Raw genomic sequence first — 27,185 nt, 5'->3', positions numbered from 1 at the left:
CTACAGGAAATGGTTTAGAAGGCTTCCCATAAGCATTGGCAGCCATTCCTGAGTCTATATGTCCAAAACCAACAATATTCAGACCATAAAAATGGAATCATGAGGTTGAATCCCTGTAATTACAGAGTTTTTTTTCATACAGGGCTAGAGAGAAAAAGATTGTTATCTCTGAAATGCAAGTTTTGTGTATATAAGGAAGTGTTTTCTTGTGTTTCATAAATGATATAGTTTCCAAACATTCAACCTTTCCACCTGTAGTCAGAAATGGTGCAACTTAACAGAAGTAACACTAACTTCAAGATCTACACTGGAAGATTCTTTCCCAATAGATGTTCCCGAGGCATCACCATACATTTGGAATAGACAGGTAGATAGATAGATAGATCTTGAAGGTAACTGCAGTTGTATGAAAACATAATAATGGATTTGACACATTATTTGCTGTGTATAGGTGACTGAAAAGCAAACCAACACTACTTGTCTCATGTCTGACCTGGATCACAGAAGGATCAAGTCAATCATGATAGATAGATATCATGACAGCATCTGTTATAGAACTCCAGTATGTTGATGACAATGTCATCTCAGTGCATTCAGAAGAAGATCCACAAGCCACTCTAAACACCTTTGCAGAAGCATACAAGAAGCTCGGCCTGTCATTGAAGATCGAGAAAACCAAAGTGCTGTTCCAACAGTCACCAGCCAACCACTTTCCAATGCCAGAGATATAGCTTAATGGTGTAACATTAGAAAATGTTGACCATTTCCGCTACCTTGGCAGCCACCTCTCCACCAAAGTCAACATCGACACCAAAATACAACACCGCTTGAGCTCTGCGAGCGCAGCATTTTTCTGAATGAAGCGGAGAGTGTTTGAGGACCGGGACATCCGTAGGGATACCAAGGTGCTTGTTTATAAAGCTATTGCCCTCCCAACCCTGCTATATGCCTGCGAAACGTGGGCTGTCTACAGACGTCACATGCAACTCCTGGAACGATTCCATCAGCACTGCCTCCGGAAAATCCTGCGAATCTCTTGGGAAGACATGCGGACAAACGTCAGCGTGCTGGAAGAAGCAAAGACCACCAGTACTGAAGCGATGGTCCTCTGCCATCAACTCTGCTGGACCGGCCATGTTGTCCGGATGCCCGACCACCATCTCCCAAAGCAGTTGCTCTACTCCGAACTCAAGAATGGAAAACGGAATGTTGGTGGACAGGAAAAGAGGTTTAAAAATGGGCTCAAAGACAACCTTAAAAACTCTGGCATAGACACTGAGAACTAGGAAGCCCTGGCCCTTGATCGCTCCAGCTGGAGGTCAGCTGTGACCAGCAGTGCTGCAGAATTTGAAGAGGCACGGATGGAGGGTGAAAGAGAGAATTGTGCCAAGAGGAGGGCGCATCAAGCCAACTCCAACCGAGATCGCCTTCCACCTGGAAACCAATGCCCTCACTGCGGAAGAAGATGCAGATCAAGAATAGGGTTCCACAGCCACATACAGACTCACAGGAATTCTGATTCTGGAAGACTATCTTACTCGGCCAACGAGGGATCGCCTAAGTAAGTAAGTAAGTAAATTAAATTAAGATAGATGATAGATAGATAGATAGATATACAACCAACAAGTTAATATTATTTGCTGTGGAACCAAAGAATAAAAGCATGTTGTTGTAATAGTGGGGAAAATAGGAAAGTGTTTGAACATTCATATGCTTTTCCTTAGCTGTGGGGAAAGCTGGAAAACATATTTTCTCACATTGCTCTTTTTTACAATCAGGTAACTGCATTCACACCTTTATGGCTTTGGAGCTGTGTGAAATTGTAGGTTGAAAAGTAAAATTGTGTGATCATTAATAGCTCCACAGGTCTCTAAGTGTGAAGGAAAATAGCCTAAAGAATTTTAATTTTCCTCTCCATAAATCCTCCAATTCCAGCCCCAATTCCCACTGAAGGCCATTTTCATTGCTAATGTAATACCACTACACTGGATCACACATGGCTAGCAGCAGATCAACACACACATCTTTGTAAAAATAAATTGAAAAAATGGAATATTGAGAAAGTAATATCATCAGAACAAGAGTTTAAGGTGTGCAATGCAATGTGTAAATGGGTCAGACTTTGCAGTACTGAGATAGTATAGATTGGCTTTATGTGTAACAACAGCTGATGTCAATAGGGTGATGAATAAGCTTTGGACTTCAGTTCAAACTTTATGCAAGTTATTCCAAAATAGGCTCAGCCCCTTTGACAGCTTTTAGAAAGCTGGACTAAAACCCAGAACACATTTGCCAACAATATTAGATTCATCCACTGACTAAGTAGTTTAGCTCTCTGTGTTATGGATGAGTGCAAACTTGAAGCCAGGTCCCACAGTCCAAATCTAGCATTTTATTAATGGTTATGGCTAAAAATATTGATGTTGTTCCATTGTTTAACTTGAAACATTATGAGCAGAGAATGAGGGGGAGAGAAAATATTGAAAAGTAGTGCAAAGTAATCAAAGACAGCTGGTCCTGGAAACTAAACTGCTTGAGGGATTCACCATCTGCTAGTGCTGAAATCTGAATTCACAGAATCACTAGTAAGAAACAGCACTAGCCATGTCTGTACTGTTGGCAGCAAAAGCACAATTTGCAGCTAGGAACAAGTGATAAGGATGAACTGATATGAATAAAAGTAAAAGAAAACAACTCCTCTCAGATGGTCAAATATATCAATTACAGAGAAAGAGATCATTGAAGAAATGTACTATCTATGTTCAAAGACAACTTCAGGAGGTCTCAAAAAAGGGAAACAGACCTCTAATGAGAGCCATTGGTGGTTTCTGGGGATCAGTGCATTGTGAATATTACAGTCAAAATGGACCAACTGGTTGCCCACCCTATGTGTTTGATAACAACATCTCTCATGTGTAATCATCACAGCCAACATATCTGACAGCTTGAGAAATCTGAATCACACAATACATTACATGTCATGGCAACATTTCTTATGTTTGCTCCACCTTTAAAGAACAACTGTTGGATGTACAATCTTATCAAGCAAGGTACCTTTTGGTAGCATATGCTTATTCCACTTTAGTTTTACAACAGAACCCACCAGCTCCCATGGACTACTTTTGGTGGGGCTCTATCATAAAACAGTGGTTCTCAACCTATGGGTCCCTATGGGTTTGGGGCTACAACTCCCAGAAATCCCAGCCAGTTTACCAGCTGTTAGAATTTCTGGAAGTAGAAGACCAAAACATCTGGGGACCCACAGATTGAGAACCACTGCTATAGAGGAACCAGCACGTACCACCATAGTGGCAACACAGGAGCTTCCTGTGTTAAATTGGTCAACGGGGGAAAGCCAAGTGGCAGGTGCTCCCACAGTGGTAGGGAGGAAGTTGAACAATGCAGGGTTAATTCCCCCCAATGGGACACCACCGGATTCGCCATGATGTGTGGCGATTCCAGCAGCCCATCTGATGAGGTTGTAGGAAAGGATCAGAATGGGTACGCCGGCACAAAGGCACTGCTACCAAAGTCATACCTTCTCATTTTTTCTGTTTGTTTAAAATGGAAACTGCCTTGAGAAGTCACTAAATTCTATTCCCCACCAGCTTTTTCCCACCTGGCAACTAGTGATTTTGATAGAAATTCATAAAGCATCTGGAAGATGGTAAAATCTCCACCACTGGAGTAGAATCGTGAAACATGCCATGTTCAATAGATAAAATGGCACCAAGTTTTATGTTGGTAGGCGGATTCAGATCAGGGAACATTATTCTGATAGTTGCTGATAGTGTATCTCCAGTCCTGTCTTTTATGTTCAGTTCACACAACATATCCACCATCTGTATGAAGCAATACTAATTTCTGGCATCAACTGCATTTTGTTCCTTTTACAATTAAAATTAAAATTTAAGTTTAATCTAAACCACTTTCTTGTGTCTCACTGTACTGTGAATGTTTTCTCCCTTTATATCCATTGTGATGTCATAGCAGGATATATATTAATTTGTTCACAAAGAGAAAGCACAGCAGTAGCTAGCTAGTCAAAGTTTTTCAGACTGTGAAGAAAGATGTCACTTTCTCAGATTCCACCCAAATGGTGAAGCCTTATGAAAGCACCTTCTTTCATTATCCAGTTACAAAATTGGAGCTGGTCATTGTTTGGTCTTCTCTGCTTCCCCAGTCCTCCTCACTTCGATTACCTATGCACTCTTGTGCTGGGACCTTTCTTTAAGACCAGAAAGCAGCCTGGTACAGCTATGCAAATATTGCTCAATGCTGGGTTCTTGTGGGTTTTTTCGGACTATAGGGCCATGTTCTAGAGGCATTTTCTCCTAAATGCTGTTTCCATGATGATACAAGACCCTGGTTGGCCCTTGCTGATTGCACTGCTTTCTTCATGCTGGGAGTGATGTTTACAGAGGAAATAGTAAATAAATCCTTCGGTCCCCTCCATAGATTGACAAATACAGGTTTAAGTTCCCACCTATGTCACAAGACATATGTCCTGCCAATCTGTTTGTTTTCCTATAAGGATGGTACCAATATACCCTCTGTCTTTTAAGTAGATAAAAGTTAAAATACATCAATGCAACACATTTTTAAAAGGTTGCAATTGTTGTGCTCCATGGACTCCATATTCCCATGCCTATTTTGAGAGTGTAACACATATTCTGCTATAAAATCTGCTGAGCAGCCAGGAAAGGGGGGCATGATATGGCAAGATGGAGTCACCCAGTCACTCCTACAACATGCTACCCAATTCCATTATGAAAAGTATTGCATGCATTAGAGAGTATGGAAACAAGACATAGTGATTGCTGTGCAAAGGAAGGAAGCTATACAGAATCAGAGTGGCTGGCAACCTAATATGAATGCATATAACAGGAGCATTTGTGAGCATGTGAAACATATATTGTGGTGTGAATTCATTTCTGTCTTAAGCACTGTTTGCTGGGAAACTCCTTTGTGAAAAATATGTTTGAAGGGGCAGACCCTAGAGGTGGAGTAGAGTCTGCTGAAGATATGTGGATGATAGCTAGCCTACACAGGGCAGATTTTACCCATGAGCCAGAAGTTTCTCTCTCTTAAGATCTAACTCAAAAGAAAAGCATAGCAAATGTTATCAGTGGGCATAAACCATAAAAGCTGTTGTGAGAATGTTATTCAATATTGTTTCCACCATGATTGCCAGTAGGCCTGGGTAACAACGGAAAAATTTGTTTCTAAAATCGATTCGTTTTTTGGGGGGTTTTGCGTTTCGATATTTAAAAGAATTCTGAATTTTTTCTTTTAAAAAGTTCGATATTTATGAAATTTCGTAAATGTAAAAAAATGTAAAAAAAATACAAAACATTAACGAAACAAATACGAAACAATAACGAATCGATTCCTTAATGGCGGACGCGACCGCGCAATACGCTAAAAAACCTCCAAATGGGACAGGAGGAACTTCTGAAGCTTCCCCCTCCCTCTGTTGTTGACTGTTGGTGTGATATTATAATTTTTTTTTACTAATTAAACAAAAAACAACTATAAAACTTGCCCCAGACATGCAGAAATAATAACGAAACGACCTCAAACCGATAACGAAACGAATACATAACAAATCCGAAGCATTTACGAAATGAATTTAAAAATTCGTTCAGTTTTTAAGTTGCTCCAGAATGGTTCGTTATCGCTTCGTTATAAAAAAATAACAAATTTTTAACGAATTACGAATTAACGAAACGAAACCGCCCAGCCCTAATTGCCAGTCTTGCTATATCAGCAAATTAAGGAGTTTTGGATGAAGAAAGGATATGTGGAGAAACAGCCCAGAGAAGTCAAACTGAACTTGATTAGAAGTGGCCATGGAGACTGATATAAAGCTGCCAATTTTGGCAATAGTGTTGTTGTATCCAGAGGCACAATCTAGTTCTATCCTCAGTTGATCAGCATGTGTGTCCAGAGCACTAACTGTTCTTTGACCTAAACCCAGTTGGTAATACAGGTTGATTATCCCTTATCTGAAAGAGAAGCTTCTTCTGCCTACTTGTCTCTGTTGTCAGCACAGAGTTCCCCTGCCGAGCTGCTTCCAGTGGGACTCCGTGGGGCTCCATGCTGGCAGTGTTGTGACAGCAGAGCCCAAAGGAATAGGGTGTATAACTGACCACTCACAGAACAAAACAAGAAGCAGGGACAGATGGGTAAATGTTGTAGGGAGACTATAGACCTTGATGGTATGAAATAGATCGTGACAGTTCCCTCCACTGCCCCACGATTTTCCCCACTGTGCCCCACTTCACCCTTGACCATCTGATAAGGTCCTTTCTCAGCTGCCCATGTAAACAATTTCAGATTTTGGAGTACTGCAGAATTCCAGATAAGATATGTTCAACATGTACAAAGTAAAATAAACTATTTAATCAATGGAACATACAGAATTGCTGATTTACCAGGTTCTCGTCAATTCAGTTTGCCTACTCTAGTGGGAACTAATCATTCTGTCTCTTACAATTTCCCATGAGACTCTCAAAAACATTTAAGGAATTATCTGCATAGCTGATATGGCAATTTCAGTAAGAGCTGAATAAAGAGTCCCTCTAAAAATTAATTCTGCAACTAAAGAACATTTTTCAGTAGCTCTCCTGGAATTAGCCTAAGCAACGCCCACTACTGCAATGCATGGTTAACCCTTTGTCTTCTTGAACCTCTTATTCAAGGTAGGCTATCAAAGTATTGTAAACCCTTTTCTTGTTGCTGTCAAAATATTATTCCCTGAATTCACTAACAAACTGCACTACACAAAAAAGGTAGGCTGCTATATTACTAGTTTGAGCATGCTGCTTCTTAAATGAAGCTGCAAATGAATGCTTCTTAGAAATACACAGTTGGTTCTTCCCTCTCCCTCTTTATGTCTTCTATTTCATTTTACACAAAATGGCAGCACAATTCAAAGATCTTAGACCAGTAATTTATTTCTCTATATCACCTGCTGATCCAAACAAGGAATGAAAAACATTTTGAGGGATTGGAAACACTGGTAATTCTCGAAGAATTGTTTAGTTGGATATGTAACACTAGAATAATATATATTTTCTTCTTTCATTCATTACAGTTGAGATTGGGAAGTCAGAGCCCTTTTGTGTTTTGGTAAGTTAGTGCTTAATTTTTTTTAGTTTAGTTTTGGTTATATTTTTAATTGTCCTTTTTGTCCTTGTTCATTTCTTTTCATTCCAACTAGTCCTTAAACTGGTCAACCCTCCTGTTTAAGGAGCTCCATTGGCTGCCATTCATTTTCCAGTCCCAATTCAAGGTGCAGGTGCTTACCTACAAAGCCCTAAATGGTTTGGGACCCACCTACCTGTGTGACCGTATCTCTGTATACGAACCCACACGATCTCTCCGATCATCTGGAGAGGCCCTGCTCATGATCCCACCTGCGTCGCAAGTGCGATTGGTGGGGACGAGTGACAGGGCCTTCTCCATGGTGGCCCCCTGACTCTGGAACTCTCTCCCTAAGGACATCAGACAAGCCCCAACGTTGGCAGTCTTTAGGAAGAGCTTGAAGACGTGGTTGTTCCAGTGTGCCTTCCCAGAATAGGAAACTCCAAGCATCATGTCCCAAATGCACTTTACTAGAGATTTAAGAGTGTCTGCACACCGCAGCTATCTCCAAAAAACTATCCATTTCACCTGTCATGTCCAGCATTAAAAAAAAATTAATCATTACATTTGGCCCGGCCTTAGTTTTAAATGCATCATGGTGTTATTGTCTAATGTTTACTGCTAGTCTTTTAATGTTTATTGTTTTGTTTTATGAGTTTATGAGTTTATTTATTGTCGTATTTGTTATGCTGTTGTTCTATTGATGTCTTGGGTCTCGGCCTCTTGTAAGCCGCACCGCGTCCTTCAGGAGATGTTAGCGGGGTATAAATAAAGGTTTATTATTATTATATTATTACTTTCTGGTTTTTTTTTTACCTGAATGTATATTTCTTTGTGAATTAAATCATTGTGTTAATAAGCAATTTAAAAGAAAAAAGGAGGAAGGAATGCAAAACTTGGGGCTCAGGGTTTTTTTTCCACTTTGAATTTATTCAGCATGGAAGAAAACCTTTTCTCTGTGTGTTTGTGCCTTGGGGTTTAAACAAAAGACTGGTGGCGGAGAAGTGAAGAAAGCAATAATAATACTGCTCCCCTTTCAGGAGAAAGTGCTAAAAGACTAGCAGGTGAACTAGCCTTGTAACTGAACTTCTAATCTTTTTCTCTGGATCATAAATTTGTCTCTGATCTTGTAGTTCTACCATTCTTCAATTTCGACCACTCGATCAAAAGATACTTTTAAATATCTTCATTATGCTGTTCTTTTCTCCCTAACTCTTCTTTCTCATTGTTCTCTCCACTGATCTCTCATCAAACTTTTTAAGCCTATTTCTGCCTCTTGTTTCACAAAACTGAATGTCCTCCATCCCCAACATTGACCTTATTCTATCTATTATCTTCATATCAGGCCTTCTTCACAATGTATTGCATGAAAAGCTCTCCAGGAGATCAGACCAAATGCCTACTTTTTCCAATACCCCAATTTGCAATGCTATTGAAATGCATATTGCCTCTAACATGGAAGACAGTGTATAGCAAATATGACTATTAGCTATTAGCCTTATCCTCCACGAATTTATCTACCCTCCTGTTAATGGTATCCAAGTGGGTTGCTATCTCTACATCTGTGACAATACAAAACAATATTTCATTATATGGCATTCAAAACAGTCATTCCTTTTGCCTGGGAAACTGCTTTGTGAGCAATACATTCGAAGATGTCCCACTTTTCAGCTTCAGTAGATAACTTTAAGTTCTGGGATAAACCACACTAGTCAATTTTAGCATGTCTATTCACAACCACACATTTCCTCTGCCCAAAGTAACATATGGATAAACCATTTGTGTTTTCCTGCCATTCTTATCACTCATCCTGTATCTTCATTGAATTATGACTCCATCCATGCCCCTTTTCTTATTTGAGCCCCTGTGAGTGATCATAAGTAAGGGAGACACTTTAGCTGTCTCCTGATACACACACAAACATGGGGCAGAGTATGGGTGGTGTGTAGGTAGGATGCTGAGGAAGCAGGATGCAAAGAGAGAGAGAAAGCTAAGGAGGGGCATGAGATAGCAGAGGGCACATGAAAAAGCAGGAAAGGCCTACTGGTGGCTGTTCCTACAGCTGCAGCTTCAGTGGATTCATAGGTATCATAAGGCGTGCGCCAGCTCTACCACTGATCAAAAACATACTTGAACATAAAAAAACATTGATCACAATCTGATCCCCTTACACCACTCCCACCAAAGTGAGAGACTCATCACACATTTTAAGTGTCCTAAGATGCCGAAGGGTCAGTCCAGTGATGAATGGACATACTGCCCACCACATTATGTTGATGCAATTCCTGTTGAAGCCTCACACCCAACTGGACTGGAAGTGTTGTAGGACACTTCCCTCCTAACATGGGTTGACTCCCATGTTGTGCTGGCTCCAATGGAGCTGGTACACTTCAGTGCCACTTTGGCATACCTTCTCCTATATGGTGAGGGAAGCATCCCTGCTGTTGTGGACATTCAGTCGTTCAATCTTGCACAAATCCGGAACTCTGAAACTACATGGAGCCCAGAAACTCCTAAAATGATTGATCTAAATCAACTGCCAAGCTCCAAGAACCCCAGGAGATGGAAGGGAAATGTTCATTGAACGATGGGACAATCCTATACCCTTCCAAAGATACTTTGAAGCTTCTGCTATGTCTTTATTCATGTGTATGTTTACTATACCTGTATGATATGGTATAGTTATTGATGATAAATGAACTGGGGGGAGGGACTAATATATGTATTTAATGGGGATTGGGGTGTTGGTAGAGGACAACCACAGACATGTTCCCGGGCACCCAAAAGAACTCTGAAACTACATGGAACCCAGAAACTCCTAAAATGATTAATCTAAATCAACTGCCAAGCCCCAAGAACCCCAGGAGATGGAAGGGAAATGTTCATTGAACAATGGGACAATCCTATACCCCTCCAAAGATACTTTGAAGCTTCTGCTATGTCTTTATTCATGTGTATGTTTACTATACCTGTATGATATGGTATAGTTATTGATGATAAATGAACTGGGGGGAAGGACTAATATATGTATTTCATGGGGATTGGGGTGTTGGTAGAGTACAATCACAGTCATGTTCCCGGGCACCCAAAAGAACGTAAAACTATGTAATGTATGTGCTTCTGAAATTATTGGGGGTAGTACATCTGACACGCTAGTCTGGTGTCTTACTGAAAGAGAATCCACTCAGGAAAGCAAAGCAAACATTAAAAGATCCTCTTTTAAGATACAATCAGGTTCCAGGAAAATATGCAGGTGTTTCAGAAATATCAGATATGAGCTGTGCCTCAACGGGATTTGTATTGTTCCGTATGATTTTTTTTCAATTGTCCATATTGATAAAAGCCTCATTTTTGTCTTGGAGGCTGACTCCTTTTGTGGACTCATAAAATCTCATCACAGACCCTTTCTCATCACATCAAGCCATGTGATTAAGTCCCAGCCTGGATGGTGCTTTGAACATCTCCAACTTTAAAAGAACAACTGAAAACTCTCTATTTTTCAATGGTGAAAGCTCCATCCACTTCTGACATCAGTGGGATTCCTGGACCAACAAAAGTCCAGATCCTGGCTTGGATGTTGATGAGCCAATCAGGGGAGGGAGCATGCCTTTGGAATGGCTGTCAAAATGGACAAAATGATTTGCACTATATTGTATGGTTATGTCCAATTACCTTTGAGTGCAGACTCTATATCAGACATCCTTTCAGACCTGAAAATAAATTAAACCTCTGTTATTGCCCCATTGGTGCAATACATTTTTTTCTGGCTGTTACACGGCATAGTGTGCCATGTAACAGATCCACTTCACTTCTTAAGCAGCTAGCTGATTTTGATTTCAAGACTATGCTTACTAGATAGGTAATGTCTCACAAATATATCCCACCCTCTAATCACCCAACCTAAGATCCATTCCACACTGATTTGGTTCATCGGGGGCAGAAACAGAGCTTGAAAAAGGTAACAAGTTAGCAATTATAGCTCCCAGAATCCACCAACCAGTGCCCAGGTTCTCTGGGGGATTATGAGATCTGGGGAATTTTTCCAAATTCTAGTTAGGGCAACATAAGCCCATACCCCCATCATTTAGGATCAATTGAAGGGTTAAATGAAGTTCTCTGGAGTGGAGATAAAGAGATGCTGGCATCACAACAGGACAGGAAATATTTATTCTTCCTCACTGACAATTATTTAGAACTGAACAAAAAAAACTCCTAACTAGTAGTGATGCCTTTAGCACCTTAGTATTTTGGCTCTTAGTCTAAATAAAACCTGTTTTGAAAATCTCTAGAATACAAAGGCATGGGCTCATTTCAGATTGGCTTACCCAGGAGAATTTGTCTTACATTCTGTCATCCCAAGGGTGCTCCCAAGAACTTGCAAAGATCTTTCCCCAAAGTATCAATTTCACAGTAAGGATGTAAATCTTTGACTATTTCAGCCTTTTCCTTCAGGACAAACAGTTTCCATAGTTATTGCTCCATTGGTGGAAAAAATGTTTTTCCATTGACATATATGCACACACATGCAACAATTCTATGTCTCTGTAAATCAGGAAGGGAGTGCTACAAAAAGTGTTTTCTGAGATTTTCATGTATTGCTTAGCAGAATTATTTTCTGAAACACTTTCAAATGCTGCAAAAGCATAAAGAATTGTTCTGTATTATTTTTCCTGACTGCATTTCCCATGAACTGCAGAAGCCATTTTTCAGACAGGAATAAGTCTTTCATCCCTATTTCCTGGTATTGCATTTTGATATGTCCAATGTCTTAAAGAACAAATAACTGTAGTAACCTGCATATAGAGAGTTGCTAATGAAAAGTAGACTGATTAAAAATGGAGTCACTAGAAGTTACAGCAATATAAATATGACAAATCAGCACCTTTGTTCCACCTGTATTATATGGTATAGTTACTATTTGATCATTCTGAAGGGTAAAACTAATTACTAGTGCGCCGAAAACCTGGCCTCATTTATTCAGCTCTTTCTTAAGCACTTACACATTTCCTCAGCATTTATAGAAAACTCCATATGTCTTTGGATCTATATCATTACTGGTGTGAAATGGCCTGGAAAAAGAGAAAGAAAAATATAAATCTTTCCAAAATTAAAAAAGGAAAGGGAAAGATGGCATGTAGCCATATCTTCAATATCCATTTTAAAGCTTTAACAAATGGTTTTCATGATAATTCTGAATCTTCTCCCTTTGTAGAATAAGTGTACATAACTTATGTCAGGTTGCATTTCTGTAGAATAATGTAGTACAAGAACAATGCAATATTTTTATGGATCTGAAAACAAATTTTGTTTCCTTTCTGCAGGTATGTACAGGGTTAGTCAAAATGCATAGGCCAAACATACATACAATTGTATGTATGTTTGGCCTATGCATTTTGACTAACCCTGTATATCTATAGACCAATGGTTTCCAACCTTTTTTGACCAGGGACCACTCTCCAACATTAGTACCAAAAGGGTTACGAAACATTTTTTTGTTAACTTTAGATCTGGTTTGGTTATTTGGGGTGCAGATTCATAATATTGCATTGGATAGACCACATTAGCTCTAGTTTCTGATACAGAACATATGCCATCCAGTAGTGCCATCTGCTCGCCCACAGAAAACCATATTTAATAAGAATCGGCACTATAAGTGGGTTTTGCAAGACCACTCGCTTTCGTTGCAACTGTGTAATAATGGTGAGGCCAGGGAACATATTGGGAACCACTGCTATAGGCAGATGAAAATGTTTGAATCAACTGAAAATTGTAAAACTAAAACTCCTAAACTGAATCATAATAAATACAAGGGGTATTTTTTAAGTAAGGTCCGTTTGAACATAAGTACACATGAAAGTTTATTTCAAAAAAGTAAATTTATTTTCAGAGAGTACATACTTCACTCTATTTTTCGACATAGTTGCCAAGTTCATTCAAACACTTATCATACCCCTGAACCAATTTTAAAATATCCTCTTCATAAAAACTTGCTGCCTGCTCCGATAACCAAGAGTTCACTGTAATCAAAGAAGGGCGACCGGAGCGGTTCTCATCATGGACGTTGTCATGGCCATCTTTGAATTGTCATACCCACTTACGCACTTTGCTTTCACTCATAACAGTATCACCGTACACATCACAAATCTGTCGATGAATTTCTGCAGCAGGCAGGTTCCTTGCTGACAAAAACCGTATCACTAAGCAAACCTCACATGAGTTGATAGTCTTAAACATTTTTAAAGCATAGAACAGAACCGTACAGGTTAGTTACAGAGCAGAAACTGAGCGCAGTTGTTCCCAAGGCATGCCGGTACACGACGCACACGCTTGTTGCGGTATGCGCGCGAACTACTAGTGTCTATAACAAAACGGACCTTACTTAAAAAATACCCCTCGTATACAGAGCAAAGGTTGTGGATTTGCATAATAATAGTATAAAAGGAGATTAAACTAGCAAAAGAGGTCCATACATGCAATCTGTATAAACATGTATATCCATCCAATAGCCTATGTGCTTAACACAGTTCATGGGGCAACTTTATGTGGCACCTAATAGGGTAGCAAAGTTTCATCAGGATTTATTAAATATTTTCTGTTTCATTCAGGAAAAAAAAACAAGAAAGGAAGACGTGGTGGATTCAGTTTCTCTTGGCCAGGTAGAAATAAAGAGATTTCATTTCCAAGGAACAAATGACAGAGAGAACTGGAACACAGAGGACAGCATGTAAAACAAGAGACCAGCACTGTGTTTCTTTTAACAGCTCTTTCTTAGGTGTGAAACTGATTATTAACCTAAAACATGCGGCTCATTGCATGCAGTGTTATGCACGCTTGCAAAGAAAAAGATGTAATTCGTGACACTACCTTTATTATACTTCCTGTGAATCTGTAATAGCCTTTGTTCCAGTTAATTAGTTTGTCTAGAGAAAAGGGAGCCATTTTATATCTGCAGCTTTCTTTTGTATGTTTTTGCATTCAATGTAAAGGCAAGAGAGTTGAGTGTGCTTCTCCTTAGTAATGTAAATAGGAACATTCAGACATTTGATTTGACGTTGATGGCTGCATGAACTTCAGATTGTAATTCCCACAACCTCCAGCCATTCCAGATATTAATTCTTACACAAACTGGGGATGTTGTTATCCAACATATTTGGACAGTTGAAGACTGGAGAGCAGTGTTTCCTCATTTTCCATCTTCTCTGGTCTTCTCCTTGGCCTTCTTCCAACTCCCCTTATTCTATGTTTCTCCTTTCCCTTAAATAGTATCCATTTTCCTTGAAGACTTGGCTCAATAGTATTATAGAGATGTCTGGCTGTGATATTCAATTATTCCTCCTGCTTTCTTCTGGCTGAATCTGGTTTGAAGCCAGTACATAGAACTTTTCTCATGGTTGGCCAGTACTGATTATGACATCACTGGCCTGTTCCTTTAGCAACTGTTGAAGAGGTTGATGCTATTAACTTGGGCTCCATTGTCTTTCTTCCTTGGTGGTTTTGCTGTTGCCTTCCAGGGTCCAACTTCCCATTCATTTTGTAAGGTGAGAAATCTGTTCTTTCATTGTTTCCCATCCGTTTGTTGAAAGAACTGCCAACAAATTGCCAGCTTCAAAACACTTACCTTTTATACCAACTATCCAAGATGAAAAGACACACTCTTTTAAGTGGTCAGAACATAGCCACATCTAACAACAACTCACAACACAGATTTCCATCCCATACCACCAATAAGGACCTCATCCCATAAGGGAGGAAAGCAGTGAAAAGTAGAGGGAACTGTCTTCTTTAGCACTGCCTTTTGTGCATTTCCATATTGTTTAGCTGCCTCCCTCATTAAACATGTTAACTCCTTATAATTTTAACAGCAATCACTGCTTCATTTGCAATACAATCGAGACATTCAGCAGTTGTCATCACATAGTAAGATACACACATTTCCTTGCTTCCACACAAAAATGCCCATTTCTAAGCACTTATAACTGGAGTTCTATAGGCAACGCTCAGAAGTAGCCTTGTGTCATGTGATGGCCTCTGTGGGTCTCCATTTTTAAAATGTCTAGAAATGGAAGAAAGCCTGCATGTGATGAAGCTCTAAATCTAGGAGTACATAGGAAGCAATAGACTGAGGGAAGGCATCTGAACATGAGGAAGAACTTCCTGACTGTGAGATCCGTTCAGCAGTGGAACTCTCTGCCCCGGAGTGTGGTGGAGGCTCCTTCTTTGGAAGCTTTTAAACAGAGGCTGGATGGCCATCTGTCAGGAGTGATTTGAATGCAATATTCCTGCTTCTTGGCAGGGGGTTGGACTGGATGGCCCATGAGGTCTCTTCCAACTCTTTGATTCTATGATTCTATGATTCTATGATTCTATGATTCTATGATCTAGGAGGAAAGGGGTGATATATTTGAATGGAAAAAGAAATATAAATGTGATACTGTTTGATTAGTATATTTCAAGTTTTGTTCATCCTTTTCTCTGAGACTGCATCTACACAGTAGATTTAATACAATTTGACACCACTTTAACTGCCATGGTTTAATGCTATGGAATCCTCAGGGTTGTAGTGTGGGGAGGCATCAGCTATCTTTGGCAGAGAAGGCTTAAAGACCTTGTAAAACTAGAACTCTCATGATTACATAGCATTGACACATGGCAGCTAAAGTGATGTCAAGCTGCAATGTAGATGCATCCTCAGTGGAGATGGCCCTCCCTTAGTTTGGTGTAGAATCAAGAGGTGAGGTTACAGCAGGAAGTTTTCCCAAATTTTAAGAGAGGTTAGATAATATAGACTGAAGCTCTTTTTATTTGCTGGGTTTTATGTAGATGATCTCATCCTCATATTTGGTTAGTTCAATTAGAATCCCAAAGAGCCACAACCAGAAGAATTCTGAGCATTAATTGAGTTTTTCTGTACTATTTCCTTTTACTAAATACCTAATCACATTGATGAGGTCTCCCAGATTGAATCACCAACCTCCATGGCAAATTTGCAGGGCAGTGGGGCAATCTGGGCAACCTGAACCCCATGTCACTGACAGTAACACTTTCCCATCACATGTGGAGAAGCAATGCCATGTGGCTGGCCCCGTGATTCCTAATGAAACATGGGAGGCCTCTCGTGTTCTAGGCCAAGCATCCTAGGATGCTTACACCACAGTGAACCATGGAGCCCCACTGGAAATGAGCTTGCATCATCTGATGGGGCTCTGTGACTCAACTGAGGAGAAAGTGTCCTATGACACTGAAAAATAATTGTGTGACAAGAAATGGTTACTATTTGCTTTTTAATTTCCATTCCTAAAATTCCAAACACCTGGAGACATGGCATAGTTGTTTCAAGTAGTAAAAGATACTTTTGTGCCTGAAATTGCGTTGACTTCACTACATTCTGGTTTACTACATTCCACTTCTATCACCAGCCAGACCCCACATGTGTGGCAGGGTCCAAAGTTTCATATGTGAAATGGTGAAGGGCATGTTCTTTAGGTGCATAACAATCCTGAAAGGTGGGATCTAAACAGCAGCCCTTGTCATTGATAAGCAGTAATAATCCTCTCGACTGTCTGAGTCTGATACAAAAATCTTGGCTTTGTCCATTTGCCTGACTAAAGAGAAGCACATTTTAGATTTTTTACATAATCCTATGTACCATGGAAACAATAAATCCATCAATTAATTGAGTCACCCAGAGCCGACAGGCAAAGCCTTAGGTACGGGAGAGAATTTGAAGGCCCTATAAAGGACACCAGACTTGGTGCGGCCAGTTGGCTTCACCAGGTCTAACAACGTGATGGGTGGAACTACAGGATATTTACTGCTACTCTGCCCCTCTGTCATCCTCTTTGCTTGTACCATAAATTGATAAATTGATTATGAATTAGTTAATGATTATTCATGTTTTTAAAAATTGTAGCACATATCTGAATAAGAAAAAGGTGAAAATGCATCAATGTATTCATTTTCTCTAAGCCAGGAGTGGGGCAATGTTACCCATGGATAGCATGTAACTTTCTATCATTTTCTGCAGTTTTTCTATCCCCATAAATTGATTTACAACCAGGAGCAGCTCAACCCATTACGCAAAGTAAGCATTTGCAGTATAGTTGCATTTTGCCCAGAGGCGTTCTTGAGGGCCTCTTGGGGGAAAATAGACCTTGACATATGTGAGTTGTAGTTACTGGGATGTATAGTTCACCTAAAATCAAAGAGCATTCTGAACTCTACCAATGATGGAATTGAACCAAATATGGCACACAGAATTCCCACAACAAACAGAAAATATATATCAGTAATTGGTTGGGGGAGGGGGGTGCCAAAATACTGTTTGCTTACAGTTGAAAATTACCTAGGGCCGCCTCTGCTTACAACCGATAATGAAAGCATGCTGCCCAATTTAGCATCACTAAGGTGTGCCATCAATCCATTTCTCAACACCAGATACTATCAAAAATATTACTTATTGCTATATTGCTGATGTCCTCCATTCCACTGGATTAACATGACTTCTAAAGCAGTTTCCTCTGGGACAGAACACTATAAAATATCCAGCTCCATACTTCAGAGTTTTCTATGGTGTAGGAAGATGTGCAGACATCCTCCTGATAGGAGCTGGTGCTTTGACCATGATGAAGGACAGATTCGGGTTCTGAAAGGTTGCAAAGCAGCCATCATGACCAACCAAACAGAAGAAACGGCTGACCCTGCTCTGAGCAAATCCTCTTGATTTTCTCTGAACGCAAAATTACTCAGATTGTTATCAATGGAACATAAAATCCTTGAAGCCAGCCGAGTGTTACTTGCAGTTTGTTAATTTTGAACCCAACAAATACAAAAACATAGCCTTAACTCTTGCAGACTCTGAAAGGTTTCATCTAGGAAGCCCTGCTGTGAACAGTATGCTTGCAAGAATTTTATCCTGAGGGATATATTAAAGTATTATGAATGTATGCCTCTGTGGCTGTCTTCTCACACTGCAGGGTTACATTACTGCTCAGCAGTGCTCCTCCATGATGGATTAACTCAACAGAACTGTGCTTCTGACATAACCTGAGTCAATGCATATTGACTCATGGATCTTTCCCCCACAAGGTCTTTGGGGGATTTGAAATCATTCCTAAGTAGTTTCACTGAGTTTACTGTCACTAGTGCATTCAACATGAAAAGGGATCCATGATTTCTACTGACCGCAATACCTTGAAGTAATTCTGAATGTAATAAGGGCAATGTTTAAACTCTCTTTGGCTCTTCACTTTAGTTTTCGTCCAATTCACTTTGATCAAACAGCTTCACATGATGAAATGTTTCAACAAAGTCAGAATAAATGAAAGAATCTTTAACATGAACAGATCTCATGGTCAAGGACAAGATGCTTAAGTTTTGATTTTATCATTTACATTTCAGGATATTTTCTTTATTTTGCAATCAGTTACAAGTAATCCCCCGAAGTTTAAATTAAACTAAATTGGGGTTCAAGATTGTTATTTTTTTCTGAATAAATAATTAAAATAATCTCAACAGAGATTTTTTTTTTACTGGAATACTACTATTTCAGGACTTGAACAACTATGATTAAAGTATATAATAAGTTATTGTTTACAATAAATTATAAATTGATATACACTGGGCCCTTGATATTTGCTTGGCTTTGGTTCCAGGACTCCCATGGATACCAAAATCCATTACTTACAATGGAATAACAAAATGATACTCCTTATATAAAACAGCGAAATCAAGCTTTGCTTTGTGTGTATGTATGGTCCTTCAGATGGTACTGGACAATCATTTTTGTCAATGTAGTTCAGTGGTTCTCAACCTTCCTCATGGCGCGACCCCTTAATACAGTTACTCATGTTATGGTGACACCCCCACCCCCATCATAAAATTATTTTCATTGCTACTTCATATCTGTAATTTTGTTACTGTTATGAAACATAATGTAAGTATCTGATGTTTTTTCGTTCATTGGATCAAATTTGGCACAAATACCCAATATGCCCAAATTTGAATACTGGTGGGGTTGAGACAGTCATTTGGGAGTTGTAATTGCTGGGATTTATAGTTCATCTACAATCAAAGAGCATTCTGAAACCCACCAACAATAGAATTGGGCAAATTTCCCACACAGAATCCCCATGACCAGCAGAAAATACTGTGTTTCCTAATGGTCCTCTGATATCCCCTTGCAGCCCCCCAGGGATCCCGACCCCCAGGTTGAGAAACGCTGATCTAACCCATGGTAAAAAGTGATGGGAGTTGCCATTCAACAATTTAGGAAGGCTGCATGTTGTCTATTCTTGTTCTGTGTTGTCAATGGCTTTCATGGTTGGAATCATTGAGTTGCTGTGAGTTTTCCAGGTGGTATGGCCATGTTCCAGAAGCATTCTCTCCTAATGTTTTGCCAAATATCCTGGGCTGAATGACAACTGGCTCCATGGTGTCCACATGACACACATAGTCATCATGGCCCCGATGCAGGGCACAGTTGCTTTACATGGTTGTGTCTCCCATTAGGCAATGTATGGGAATGCTCTGAAACTTCTCCAAAGCTCTGGAGCAGTCCCACACTTTGAGGTATGTGTGAACAATTGGGATGTTTCCAATTCAGAAACACGCCTGCTGTTCCCATGACCATTCACATAGCCATTCCATTTTCCCAATCTTCATGGTGTGGGGACAATGGGATGGCACTTATCTTTTTCACCGTGTGTCATTGTAATAGCAATTACAGAGCTCCAGAGAACATGTAATCATTGCTCATTGCCATTGCCAATGTTAGTAAACATGCCATGTGACTAAGAGTGGATGGGGGAAAGAAGGGGACAAGATCCCTCTCCTTTCCCCCTCCCTTTTCCAAATAATGCAGCATTTTTACTAACACCAGCAAGGGTAATGGACAGTGGCTAGGAGCTCTCTGATCTCTGTAGTCACCAAGATAGTGACAATATATGACAAAACTAAGGGGAATTGTCCAACTGGGATGAACTAAGTTTGGCCTGACTGGACTGGAGAGCTTCAAACCAGCCTCGAGGCTTCCTGTCCATGGAGATGCAACCCTAAGATATTAATAAACACGTTTCCACATCCATTTGTCCACTCAAATCTACTAGCATTTTAGGGTATTTTATATTAGCAGCAGATATTTCTTGAGAACCTTGTCAACTTAATCCACCTTTCTTTTTGTCACTCAACATCTCAAGAACATTTGCACAGCCTAAGTGAGAAGAAATATCCTGCCACAGAAGCAGCACTAGTGTTAAGCCAACATGGATACTGCTATGATAGGAGCAGGATAAACTTCTTGGCTGCTCCTCATGACGTTTTAAAACTATTTTCTCTGTTTGAGGACAGTGTTATGAAAGTTGTGCATCTTTTCCTGGGTCTTCTAAATTAGCATGTTGCCTCATGTGTGATCAAGAATATACTATTGAAGGCTTTTAAAAAAGATTCTATGGTTAGTTAATGGCTTCTCTGTGTAGTCTGATATGGTAGTTGTTAGAGTGGTTCATCATGTCTGTGTTCTCAAATAATATGCTGTGTCCATGTTGGTTCATCCAGTGCTCTTCTATGGCTGACTTCTCTGGTTGACTTAGTCTGCTGTGCCTTTCATGTTCCTTGATTTGTGTTTGGGCAATGCTGCTGCAGTTGTGCTCCCTAGTATGTAGACTTGTCCACAGCTGCTTGATATATGGTAAACTCCTGTAGAGGTGAGAAGATCCCTCTTGTCCTTTGCTCAGTGGAGCGTTTGTCCCCTGTCCTGATACATTACATTGCAGTCTCACCTAGTGCTTTAAATTTTAATTGTTGCAATTGGCCCTGCCCATTGTGATCAATTTTCTGTGTTTTAATGTGCTGATTTTATATTGTTGCTCTGTTTATTTATATTGGTTTTTCTATCTTGTATTATTTTTTATTTTCTTATTTTTCTGTTGTGTTCTTGCGTTATATTGCTTTACTGTTTTGCTGGGCATGGCCTCATGTAAGCCGCCCCGAGTTCCCTTGGGGAGATGGTGGCGGGGTATAAATAAAGTTTTATCATCATTATTATTCTTATTTATTAGTCTGGTCAGCTTTTGACTGTGTGCAGAACATCCGTTTATCTCACCTTATCAAATGTCCTTTTTCTCCACATTCTTTTTTCACTTTTTTTTTGTAGGTGAACTATTTATTTATTTATTTATTTCACGCATTTCTACCCCGCCCTTCTCAACCCCCGAGGGGGGACTCAGGGCTGCTTACAAAAGGCACAATTCGATGCCAACACAAACAATAAGATAAAAACATATATCAACAGCAATTATAAAATAATTAAAACAATCAATCAATTATACATCACAATCCATAAAAGCAGTCTAATGCTCAACGTTCACCAGCTCAGTAAATTCAGTAATTCTTTTTTCACTTTCAACTTACAACTCAGCAAGAAATTGTGTTTTCAGGCTAATTATAAATAAAATTACAGAGCTTCTTTTGAATCTCCAGTGTTTCGCCATTTTCTTTGTTTTTGTTTTGTTTTGTTTTTTGCTATCTCTAACTTCCAAGAACGTGGATGCTTTTAAAAAGCCATCTAAGCAGGAGAGCATCAACGTTCATGTTTGCGATTATCACGTTATTAACACATTGTGTGAAGCAATACTTTATTTGGTTGGTCCTGAAACAACAGCCAAAATCAATAACTAAAGGAAGAGGTATTATTGATTTGATTGGTTTTTGTTTCCTGCCTGTTCTTAATTTACTGTCAACAGAGCGCAGATCTTTTGTCAACAGTTTCAGTTATTTAATAATACACTTTCTTGACATCATTTTGATTATTTAGTGATTAGAAATAAAAAAAGATTGGTCTGGGATAGAAGTATTAAAATCATCTAAAGGTTAAATTAGGCAGTCTGGCAGAATAAAAATATCGTATTCATTGTCATTGATTAATTTGCAAGGGATGCTGGTATTAAACTATTCACACTCATTTTTGTAGGTGGCTGCTTACATTGAACTCTCAGCCATACTTTAATTACAATTTGTTCTTAATGTGAAAATAAGTAACCTCTTTGTAAACAACAGTAAGAGCTGAGCTCACTGTGGGTGTCAGAGAGACAAGAAGGGAGTCCAAATCATGAATAGATGACTATATGAGGTGTGAACAAACCTGGAACTATTTTAAAATAAGAATAGATCACAAACAATCATTTCAAAGATTCAGAAGCATGAAAGGGGCTGTCCTATTCAGAATGAAGGCCCGATGGAAAGTTAGCCATCTACAGCCAAGACATAGAACAAGATGTTAAGCACACATTGTTCCATGTGCAGAGTCTATGTAGACTGGCAGCATAATGTTATTTGAACATTCATGTTAGGAAAGCATCTTCAATATATCAGATGCTAACTTAGGAACAAGTTGTGTAGTGATGGATTCCATGTAACTGTGGAATCCATGAGTAACAGCCAAGTGGATGCGTCTATTGTTCTTTTGTCTGAGGCACTAACCTTGTTCAACCTCAAAGCTGGAACAATCCTGCTGCCATCATTTTTTTTCCAGTACTGGAGAGTATCCACTGAGCCAAGAACATTAATCAGAAGCCGATACAGCACCATTAACCACCATGCACAAAGTGCCCTGACATGTACATCATATGGGTTAGGGATGCTGTTAGTCATATGGCTCGGGGATGGTTGGCAGAAGCAGCAGAATAATATTGTAGAATTCAGTTGAGTCTCTAATGATACAGAAGACATTCAGACACAGTCACTCCCTACACATGGGTAGTCCTTTGCTTTTAACTGTGCAAACCTTGCCCTATCTATGTGGTTTATATATAAGGAGTCATGTTCTGGCTCTTAAAAACTTAAATAAGCAGGGGCACATTTGGTTATTATTATGACTGTCTTCTGAATGAACTAGAGGATTCTTGTGAGCAAGAAGAATATGTCCTACTCAGGCCCATAGCCAGGTTTTTGATTCGGGGGGGGGGGGTGAGTTTGATTCCAGGGGGGCTGAGGATCTATCCTAGCAAACCTTTTGTATCGTTATCCCAACACCCCCATGCGTATTGGATATATTGAGCATGATGATCAGATCATGATGTGAATAAACATAACAGTTTAAATAATGTACCAGTAAGGCCTTCTCATGGACCACCCTGAGAATTTCGGAGGGGGGGCTGAAGCCCCTCAAGCCCCCCCCCCCACCCCCGCTACATGCCTGGTCCTCCTTATTTCCATGCTTCCATCCAGCAAGCCTTAATAACCCTCTGTTTCTAAGATGACTCCGCTCATCTGCTTGATTATCAATGGTCACAGTGCAAAGCTACCCCAGGGGTACAACTTGAAATCTTTTCTTTCTTCAGATTGTTGGACCTTCTCTTCTTGAATAGCCAGCTAATGCTTGATTCAACTAATAAAAAAGAAGCAATCTGCACTTACCATTCAACACTTTAATATCAAAATTTTGTTCACTTTGTCTCAACTGTCTTGGATCTCATCCTTGAACCATAATGTTATTTGAAGCTGTTTTACATGAATTTTCAAGCCTCAGCCTCTTGGTAGTGATGACTGACAGTTTCCATGTCAATGGAGCAATGAATCCTCTCTTGTTTTTATGCTAACCATATCCCCAGAGTAAATTCAACTTTAAACTTCAGACTAATAACAAATTCACTGAACTAAAAGACTCTATCACTGCCTATTGGTTCCATGGACTTCCTTCCATGAAGTCACAGAACAATGATGCTCAGTCTTTATTGTGTCATAAGCTTTGGATCTCAGTACTCAGAATTCCTCACCATTGTTGTGATGCAGAGCAGGAAACTGGACCCTCTTGACAACAATCCACCACACTTGACTGCAGAAAAACAATCCTTTTTATTGAAAAACGATGAATGTAAAAACAGAGGAAGATTCAGAGGTAAATAAGAACCACAGCAAAACAGCAACAAGCAATGTCCATGAACAAGTCCATAAAAAACCACAGCAAACGGTAATGTACCCTTGATGAATCCCGGAATCCGTAAACTCCAAGCTAACGGCACTTGGAACAACTTGAGAAACTACGAGAAACACAGCCACTTGAATCGGGAGGCCTCCACAGGCTTGCACTTGGAACTGGAATGATGCCTGGTCTGAAGCTGCCTTCAGACCAGGCATTCTTAAAGGAGAGAAATCTTTTACGCCTGAAGTTTTTGTTTGCATTTCTCTCAATCTTTCTGACCTCCATAAACATTGTGCTTCTCCCCTGCTCTGCCGAATCTGCCCCCTCCTTCCCTCATTAGACCGACCAGGTGTCAGATTCTCTGGGGAAATAAGGCTGGGAGAAAAAGGGAGTGAAACTTCTCCGCAAGGGAGTGAAACTTCTCCGCTCTGTTCGGAATGAATGTTCTCATGGGAACTTTGACTTTCACTTTCCAAGGGTGTAGGATTTTCACTACTCAACCCATCATCAGCATTAGCATCTACATTGGCCTCAGAATTAACATTGGCATCTACATTGGCATCAGGAAGTACAATCAAAGAATCAGGTACAGGGTCACACACAGGCTGAACCCCAACAACCATTGGCTATCCAGGGAAACATTTCTGGAAGCTGAAATCCAGAACATCAAATGTGAGAACAACTTATTCATGATAAAAAAGATTGAAAGTGCAAATATATCTATAGTATAGTATTCATTCATCTTTTTTATTTTTTTATTTTTCCTTCCTTTTTCCTTGTGTTTACCCATTATGTTTCCTCTACCTACACAGTTCTCTCCTCACTCAACCCCTAGTATATGGTTTTTGTTTTTAGTAATAGTGGTGGATTGTTTAGGGTGGGGGGTTGGAGACGGGAAGGAGGATTAGTGATTTACTTTTGTATATATGATTTTTTCTTTTTTTCTCATATTTCTTTATACTTTTAATCTGTATATGTATAAAATTCAATAAACATTATTTTAAGAAATGTGAGAATAACTGGACAAGAGAATGAAATGGGGGCATACGGCACCTCATAAACTTTTTCTTACACCTAAAAGCTGACAACAACAAAGCTACCTAAAGCATTACAGCTGTATTGCCTATAAAACTCATAGATCAGATACAGACAGAGCTGGTCTCAGACAAGTCATCCCCACTTACCAGTTTACTTATCCATCCTCTTGCTGCACACTTGTTTCCCACTTCAAATAGCAGTGACCAGTCTGTCAACCATAAATGATAAGGAGGGTGCTATTGTACTAAAAGCCTGTGACCCACTTAATTTAAATTACTGCATTCCAATAACACAACTGAGGGGTAGCTGTTGAAATTAGAGTATTAATTCTCCTTTTGCTGGCAGAGAAAGACTTTTCTATTCACACAGGCTTCTAATATGCAATTACTTACAGAGAGGCTTCTAAGTTGTGAGGGTTGCTTTATTTTGCCTTTTGCATGTTTATAATGATTTTATTTGGTCTTTAATCCTTGTTTTGTGAGATTATTTTAATTGTGTTCAAATAAAAAAAGATGCTTTTTAGCTGAATCTTACTCCAGGAAAAAGACAGGATGTACACAAAAGAAAGAAAGAAGCAACTGTCAAATGAACACACAAAAACAGTGTTGTCACTCAAGTGTATGCAACAGGAAACTGGTGGTGGACACAGCAAAGAAATGTGCACGTCTGTGATATTTGTGCTGCGGTACACTTTTTGTTCTATGTCTGTAAGCAGCTAGTCCTGATGTTGATATGACAAATACATTGAGTGCCATTAACCAAACAATCACTCAGTCTTTCATTCAAAACCTCGTGAAGTCCCACTAAAAGTGCCCTTATGTCATGCAATGGCCTCCATGGAGCTTTGTTTCTGCAGTGCATGGGAATGGAACCCTAAAGTCATCTGATGGGGCCCATAATCTAAATTCCACCATGGCCTATTAGGCCAGTGCACAATGTGCGAAGTGCTGTTCACTAACACGTGAAGAAATGTGGATGTAATATTTTATTTTTAACATTGGATGGCTTGTGTTCTCCAGGTTTTTTACACAAGTAATTGTGTAAGGCATAGCATAGTCAATGTTTGGAATTGTGTTGAAGTTTATTTATTTATCGTGTCAGGGCAACCAGTCAATTATATTACATTTCTAACAGAACAAAGCAAACAAACAGATAAAATACAAAATGTGTGAGTTTGGTAGTTGATTAAATGTCCTATGACCAGTATCTGGCCACTTGGAGTGCTTCTGATGTTCCTGCAAGAAAGTCCTCCATTGTGCATGTGGCAGGGCTCAGGTTGCATTGCAGCAGGTGGTCAGTGGCTTGCTCTTCTCCACACTCGCATGTCGAGGATTCCACTTTGTAGCCCCATTTCTGAAGGTTGGCTCTGCATCTTGTGGTGCCAGAGCGCAGTCTGTTCAGCGCCTTCCAAGTCGCCCAGTCCTCTGTGTGCCCAGGGGGGAGTCTCTCATTTGGTATCAGCCATTGGTTGAGGTTCTGGGTTTGAACCTGCCACTTTTGGACTCTCACTTGCTGAGGTGTTCCAGCGAGTGTCTCTGTAGAGCTTAGAAAACTATTTCTAAGTGTTGAAGACATAGACGATGGCTTTGAAAGGCAGCAGATCACAGGAGCTGTCTTCATAGACCTGTCAGCAGCCTATGATACTGTGAACCACCGCCTCCTCCTGAGAAAAATGTATAATATCACAAAGGACTACCACCTCACCCGCCTCATAGGAAACTTGCTACAAAACAGGAGCTTTTTTGTTGAATTCCAGGGCCAGAGAAGCACATGGTGGAAACAGAAGAATGGCCTGCCTCAGGGGAGCGTGCTTGCTCCATCCATGTTCAACATCTACACAAATGACCAGCCACTGCCAGAAAGGAACAGAGAGTTTCATCTATGCTGATGATCGTGCTATTACTGCTCAAGCAGGGAGCTTTGAGATGGTAGAACAGAAGCTTTCCGAAGCTCTAGGTGCTCTTACTGCCAATTACAGGGAAAACCAGCTGATCCCCAACCCATCTAAAACACAGACATGTGCCTTTCATCTCAAGAACAGACAAGCATCCTGAGCTCTGAGGATCACCTGGGAAGGAATCCC

At 39.9% G+C, this 27,185-nt stretch overlaps 1 protein-coding gene across 2 annotated transcripts in view; it reads right to left on the bottom strand.

Moving 5' to 3' along the window:
- The window catches only part of SH2D4B (SH2 domain containing 4B), a 144,653-nt gene that overhangs the window by 10,472 nt on the left and 106,996 nt on the right, over nucleotides 1–27,185 (bottom strand). The gene's annotated exons all lie outside the window — the stretch shown is intronic.

Source organism: Anolis sagrei, chromosome 3 (genome assembly GCF_037176765.1).
Source record: "Anolis sagrei isolate rAnoSag1 chromosome 3, rAnoSag1.mat, whole genome shotgun sequence".
In the NCBI taxonomy this organism is placed as follows: Eukaryota; Metazoa; Chordata; class Lepidosauria; order Squamata; family Dactyloidae; genus Anolis; species Anolis sagrei.
The sequence above is the reverse complement of the archived record's forward strand: the minus strand, read 5'-3'. Positions and strand labels throughout refer to the sequence as shown.